The 7,566-nt window shown below is 40.9% G+C and overlaps 1 long non-coding RNA gene across 1 annotated transcript; it reads right to left on the bottom strand.

Moving 5' to 3' along the window:
* Positions 1 to 1,239: 1,239 nt before the first annotated feature.
* Positions 1,240 to 2,913, bottom strand: LOC147155435 (uncharacterized). Its single transcript, XR_015092310.1, has 3 exons — positions 2,526 to 2,913; positions 2,405 to 2,448; positions 1,240 to 2,319 (listed from the first exon to the last, which is right to left on the bottom strand). It is a non-coding gene; the product is annotated as an uncharacterized LOC147155435 (long non-coding RNA).
* Between the last annotated feature and the right edge of the window lie 4,653 nt (positions 2,914 to 7,566).

The following is a 7,566-nucleotide window of genomic DNA, read 5'->3' as shown; positions in this document are numbered from 1 at the left end:
AAATGCTTATGTAAAAAGCAGTCTGTGTATTCAAGACACTCAATAGTAATGTAAAAAAATCCTTTATTAAAAATGGACTACCAACATGTTTCAACACAAGATTGTCTTCACCAGGGCATAGTTTGACAAATATAGAGTGTATGACTGAGCGATATTTGTGCATCATCAGAAAAAAAAAGTTTGTTTCTATCTTATTCCGTTCTTTAGTAATCAACAATAGAAAATGGTTAGTTTCACCCAATTTCGCCTTTTTTGGACCAAAATACGGAGAAATCAAGCTTTTAGTGAAACGATATTATTTCATGCATTCTAGTGAATTTTACACTTCTTTTTGTCCATGAATGATGCCACAAACACCTAAATAGTGCTTTACTTCTATAAAACACTACCACCAAGAATGAAAAAGTGTTTTTTGATAGCAAAATAACAGTTTATTTACATTCAACATTCAACAGTGTAATACAACAAACATGTGCAACTGTGCAACTGTGCATGTGTGGTGTGTGTATGTGTTTCTATTTACAATTCTGTGGATGTTTCAACTACACAAGTTTTTTTTTGGTGTGGTATATAGTGTAACATTGCCCTGGGTGCAAGGGGACGCAGCAGGATTTGCACCACAGATTTGTTTCGCTGCGAATGCCCCTTTGAGTGCAGACCCTACACTTTCTTGCTGGCTTTTTTTTCCGGGGGGTAGCAGGTATGTATTGCAGTGTGTGTTTTGCCATGTTGCCATCAAGTCGACTTTCAGGATCGTTATACGGTGACCTGGTGTTCTGTCTGGCTTCCTCATGTCCTTCTGTTTGTATGTTTGTAGCAATGTCCTCCTCCTGGTCCTGTGGTAAGAGCCACCCTCTCACCACCTGCTGGATAAACTCCAAAAAATGCTGACATTTGCCAGGATGTTTAGCTTTGTACAGGATAAAGGCATTGAACAAACATATTTGAAACAGATAGGCAACAAATTTTTTGTGCCATTTCAATGTCTTCCTCGTGAATGGGTGATAAGAAATGTTTTGATCCATCTTATCCACGCCATTCATTGTGGAATTGTAGTCCAAAACACATACAGGTTTCGGGAAAGGCACTCTTTTTTTTTTTTAGTGCCTACACATCAACTGTCCGCATTTCATCTTTGTGAAAAGTAGTCACCATCCTCAACAAACGCTTGTCCTGCCATGCCACAACCAAAACATTTGTGTTGTGTCTCACCAATTCCCCCCCCACCCCAAGGCCAGTGTTTGTAAGAAAAGTGATCTCATTTGGTTCACCCCTATTTTTTCTCAGTGTTCCACAAACATTTGTACGTGCTGCCAGGAGACGTTCACACAACCCAATTGAATTATAAAAATTGTCCATAAAGAGCGTGTACCCATTTCCTGGCAGACGATCTAGCAAATTAAACACGGTATCCGGCAGAGAACAACTAGTACCAACATAAGGTTGCATATTAAAACAATATCCTGTTTGGGAGTCACACAGGATGTATGACTTAATTCCATATTTGATTGGTTTTTGGGGGTTGTAAACTTTAAACGATAGACGGCCCTGAAAATTCATCATTCCCTCATCAATACATACATTCCTACCGGGTTGGAACAGTTCTTTAAATTTATTTACAATATGGTTGAACACAGGACGGATTTTAAATAATTTGTCATCTGAACTATGTCTCTCATTATTGTTAAAATGTAGGTAACTCCAGATAAGCAGGAAGCGGTTTCGAGGCATCGCGCGACTAAAAAAATGGTGTGGTTTCAATTTCATCCTGAGTCCAATACATTTCTATACTGGGCTTTTTTATATACCCAGTAAGAAATTGGAGTGCAAAAAATGTTTTCAATTCTAATACAGACACTGGCTTCCAAGCACGACTCCTGCAGTGTGGCAGACTTTCAGTCTGCTTCTGCATGGATTGACGTGCATATAAATTTGTTTGATCAGCAATGTGCTGGAGAAGTTCGTTTGAGATGAATAGTTGCAGGAAGTCAGCTGGCAGGGTTGAATTTAGCTCTGCTGCGGCACCCCTTGGTCCTGGAGTTTCAGTAAACAGGAATGTGTTTGGCTGCCAGCCTGTTTCATGCCAGCCAGAACTTTTGGGATCTGCAAATATACATTTCAATATCATATAATATTTATTTTAGATCAGTGTGAAGCAATATATATATATGTTTACCTTTTTTCTTGGATCCACTGGTTGAAATTATAGAAGACATTTACCATCAAATATTTTACTCGTGCTGAGTTGGAGAATCATTTTTTTTTTACCTTTATTCTGCTCACTGTGAGACGCGTCACCTTGAGCCCGACGAGCTGCAGCTGAAAGAAATATATACAATTACAATCATATCGAAAGACCGTTTTCTTTTGTTGTTGCAGTGTATTGAAAACACGTTTTTTATACCTCTCTTTGTCGTGGAAACTGTAGGTTGTCGCTGTGAGCACGATCTATGAATTATACATTCACGTTACACGAGGTGCTAGCAGCGTGCAGGAAAAGTATCTCATAGCAAGTTTGCGCTTACCTTCACAGTCTTCTGCGGATGAAATGCTGTCCGAATCACTTTCTCGAAGATCCGACTGTACCCACTCCTCCGAAGAATAGCCATCCGACTCGGGGTACTCTTCGTCGTCCGAATCAACGTCCGCGTTTGCAGAAGTACTTGGACGTGCACCACGTTTTCCGGCGTTAGCATCGCTAACCGGCGTCGCTTTAAGACGTGGCCGAAGACGTCGCGTCAAAGCCGCAACTTCGGCATCAACCTCGTTGTCGCCATCATCATCATCGCCACCAACATTCAATTTAGCACTGGTTTCTTTTTGAAAATACCGATCAAGCGTGAGCTGCTTTCCACCGGTCGTCATTTTTGCTTTCTCTTCCTCCATGCTTTTTGCTTTCTCCATTATCCTCTCCACTCCACTCTAGCTCCGCCTCACCTTTTATACCGACGCCCACGGTGGGCGGCACACCCAAAGTGCAAGGAGAGTCATCGCTGCCATCTAGAGGCCAAAACAAGTCATTAAACTTACTTGATCTGCTTGATATTTTCAGCACAGCTGCCCAAGGCTTCCCTCCACCCGTTTCAAAAAAAACCAAAAAAACATAGGGGACGTCTTTTAACGTCCTCGGCGCCCATCCCTAGGTTTATGCTAAACGTTTTATAACGTTTATGGCGGTCAAAGAGTTAAAAGCAGTCTGTGTATTCAAGACACTCATTAGTAATGTAAAAAAAATCCTTTATTTAAAATGGACTACCAACATGTTTCAACACAAGATTGTCTTCACCAGGGCATAGTTTGACAAATATAGAGTGTATGACTGAGCGATATTTGTGCATTGCTTTATTCATGTCAAACTAATTCTGAATTTAATTGTGATGAAGTCTGTTTTCTACAAGATTTCAAAATTTTTACTAATGTCAAAAATAAACTCACTAACATTGATCACAAATTTGTGAGGTGCCTAGCCCGGACACAGATATTTCACATGGTTTCTTTTAAGTTACATAGACCAGATGTAAATAATAACTAAGACGGTTATATTTAATAACTAATGTTTTGTTTTAGACTTCATGTCTATCTAAACAGTGTATGTCATTGTTTTGTCAAAAACATATTTCTATATACTTCCTTTATACTATAATCTAATCTGGTACAATCTGCTGCCTTTCTGCTCATGTATTTGATCAGAAAATTCTAGCAAAATTGAGCAATTGTGACTGCATTTCAGACACAAACAAAAGTATCAGTTAAGTCCTTGAATCTCTTTTGTGATTAAGAATTTCATTAATAAACCTGGCCTGAATTAACATCACTTGTATGTACAAAATACCTGGTCAATTTAAATTGAAACTAATTTAACCTATGTTTGCTATTTACTCTGCATTGTGGTGACTGCACATGCCTACAATTGTGTAATGTCTATGCTTTATGTTTTAGGTGTCCCTTGTTTGTGCCAAGGCTCTGGTACCAGGTCAGTCATAATTTTAATTGCTTTTGCAGCAGTTTTACAATCGATTATTTTAAACAATTCCAATATTTTGCAGGTTCATATACACTCAAAGTGGAACATGTACTTGTACTGTGCATTGTCAGCAATTGAAGTTGAGACTTGACATGGTATTCTGTGTGTGCATCATTTTAGGCAGAGGCACTGGCTGGCGCCACAGAGTTCGGGAATGGCCAGTTTCAGCTGTGACTGGGCGGAGGCACAAACTGGTCATTCCAGCACTGAACCAGGACAACACGGTATGTTTTATAATCAACTCTGCCTTTATAACAAATTAACAACCTTCATTTGTGTCTATTTTTTTAAATTACCTCTTTCCTTTTTTCAATTACTACTTTTTTTTTTTCTTTTGTAATAGTTTGTCCTGGTTGTTGGTGACTCCCACCTGCGAGCCATTGCCGATGGGGTTGTGAAGATGCCGGAGGGACGTTTCTCGTTTGCCGTGATGTCCACCCCGGGTGCCAGGGCCTCCGAGTTGCGTGCTGAGGTGCTGAATGCTGTTTTGCCTCGGTCACCCGAGGTGGTCTGCATTTTGGCTCCCAGCAACAACTTGGGCCGCCCCATCGCTGAGGCAGCGGCTGACTTTGGCCAGTTCTTGCACACCGTCTGCAGCCGCTGGCCCAACGTAAGTTCACACATTTCCTTCATATAGATCATACATTTAAATTTCAAGTATGTACTTGCATATGTCAAATATGTTCTGTTTAAAATACATTTCAGCCTTTTCCCGTAGTTAAACAGTTAATGAATATTGAAGGATGGAATATGAATGAAAGTTCATCTTGCTCCAGATGTATATTTTACAGTTTTAAACTTTGTGCAGGTCGTTGTGCTGGACTTCCCCCCTCGTCTGAACGTCGAGCTGGACCAGCAGGACCTTCTTCGCCAGGAGTACAACCGGGTGGCAGCACTTATGGGTACGTTCCATGTTGAAAATAGTTTTCACACACAAAGTTCTACTTTTCTTTAAGTCACCTCCTGATCTGATTTCATTGGTGTCTCAGCGGGGGGGAGGACTCTTGAGCTAATAATGTTTTTTCCTTTGTTACTGTAGGTATTCGCTACCTATCTGTTGCTGGCCACTTCCCGCTGTCACATCTTCACTTGTGGTGTAGAGACGGGGTAAGTACATTAGTTGCTGCAAAAAACAAACAAACATTTTATTAGTGCTCCTCCTATCAAAAGTATGTTTGTAGATGTATAATATTTTTTCTGATCATGTCTGGAAGGTACACCTCAGTGACAGCGATGGGATGCCGGTGCTTGCGCGGTTGCTGTGGGCTGCCGTCAACCTGCGGAGTGAGAGGACTGCACCACCTGCACCGGCTGCTCCTCAGCGTTCGCCACCAGCTCGAGTGTTCAGACCAAAAGTGGTTGTTAAGGGTGAGGTCACTGCGCCTCAGCCTTCCAACCCTTTTGACTGGACACTCGTCGGGAAGGCCATGGAGGTAAACGCAAGCCTAACATGTTTTTGAAAACCTCCTAACATGTTTTTGAAAACCTTAAATTTTATGAATGTGTGTGTTGCAATAATGTCACTAGTCATTTCAGAGCAGCTCGGTTGTGGACTCTGAGGTCACCTGTGGGCCCACTGGGTGGATGGGCACTCTCCAGGTTTGTGATGGTGATCATGGATTCATTCAGCCTTTTACCATGGCACATGTTAAAATTCTATTTCTCTATTTCTATTTTGTTGTGTTTTTTACAGTGCAACATCCCATTGAACCCTCTCTGGTTCAGCCCACCCATGTTGGAGGCGATGGACAAGCTGTCTCCAGCTCATCTTTCCAGCCCTGAGGACTGCCCAGTTGTTCCAAAGGACAAGAAGGTATTTCAGTTTTCCTATTTTGTTTGCCCGTTATGTTTACATATCTATCTTCATGACAAAAAAAAAAGTATAGTTAATTGTCCATTCTTGTAGTAACAATGCTTCGCAGTAAAAGCAAAAATATATATATATATATTTCTCTTTTCTTTTTTTTTTTTTGCTCTTTCTTGATAGACATCCACCGCAGGGCACAGACGACAGCGGCCAGCCCATAAGAGCACACGGAGAGAGCACCAGGTTTGCATTGCATTCTTATCAGCCCTGAGAAGTCTTACTTAAAATCACAAACAGAAATTAGTGACTCTTCACACAAGTGCTGTGTGTTAAAGAATTATTGTTTGCTTGTCGTTTCAGCCAGAGGAAAGGCCAGCCCCTGCGGAGGTTCCTTCCAGACCATCATCGCCCCGTCGTCCTGGGACTGAGGTAATTTTTTTTATACTCACAACATTAACCATTAACATATGAAATGTTTAAAATTATATTAGTTAGAATTTAAGATAATTAAAATGGTTTCAATCATTTCAGGATCCTGCTGTGGGACTTCCTCAACGCACGCTATCCGTGAGGGCCACACATTCACAGATGGATGAAAGGTACTCAAGTTTTTCTCGCAACCACCAGTGTACTTGTATGGCTCTCACTTTCTTGGCCTTCCATGCTGAGGGGTTGCAGTTTAATTCGCTTGAACTTGACAGAGTGCTTGAACACGGGGACTCTCTTTACGTGGGTGCTAAACAGCAATTGATTTTGGACCATAACTTTGGGAATGATCACTTGACTGTCGAGGAGATGCCAAAACAAGTCATGACGGACACCAATGTCTATAATGTACAGATGCATGAGCTCAGCGTTGGTTATGTCATAGATGACGGTCATTCCCAAAGAGACTTGGGATTGTCTCTTGGAGCTCAGCTTGAGTGCTTGTCACAAAATGTCACTCTTGCTTTCTTGATTGTGAATCCAGAGTGTTTTGCAGTATTCCGTAACACATCAGGATACTTTGGGTTATTTGATTCACATTCCAGATCTGAAGTGGGCTTGCCACACCCAAACGGAACTGCAATTATGTTGACTTTTTCTCACTTGTGTGGCTTGGTTGAGCATTTGCGTCAGCTTTTTGAAAGACATAGCCGGTTTGCAACCTATGAGTTTGTGCCAGTCTCTTTTCATATTGATGGCAGTTCCATTAACACGCATCGGGATTCTACTACAACCATATCAAAGGCAAATGAAGAGCTACTAATTGAATTAGGTGATTCCCCAACTAAAGAGATACAAATTGTGATCGGTATTGTACCAAATCAAGAGCTACATAGTGCGGTACATGTTGAACCAAATAGCCAAGCAAGTCAAATTAATGAGAGTCAAAATATTCCGGAACCTCAGCAAGGACTCAAACTGCTGCATGTTAATATAGATATTTCCAAATGTAGTAAAAGTCAGCGTGCAAAACATTTGTATAGGGAACGTCAACACATTCGTAAGTGCCAACGACAACTGTCATCTAATTCTAAATATCACAGTGATCCTTGCTTTAAGGAAAAAAAGAAGCTCTATCAAAAGAATAGATATAACAGTGATTCTGCTTTTAAGGCAAAACGGCAGCAATATCTGATTGGCAAATACCAACACAATCTTGCTTTTCAGCAAAAGCAGAAGATATTGATGAAAAGGTACGTAGGAGAGAAATACAGAAATGACCTTTCTTTTCAAAGTAAACGGAAACATT

This window comes from Leptonotus elevatus, chromosome 22 (genome assembly GCF_054856555.1).
Source record: "Leptonotus elevatus isolate MCC_2025b chromosome 22, RoL_Lele_1.0, whole genome shotgun sequence".
In the NCBI taxonomy this organism is placed as follows: domain Eukaryota; kingdom Metazoa; phylum Chordata; class Actinopteri; order Syngnathiformes; family Syngnathidae; genus Leptonotus; species Leptonotus elevatus.
The sequence above is the reverse complement of the archived record's forward strand: the minus strand, read 5'-3'. Positions and strand labels throughout refer to the sequence as shown.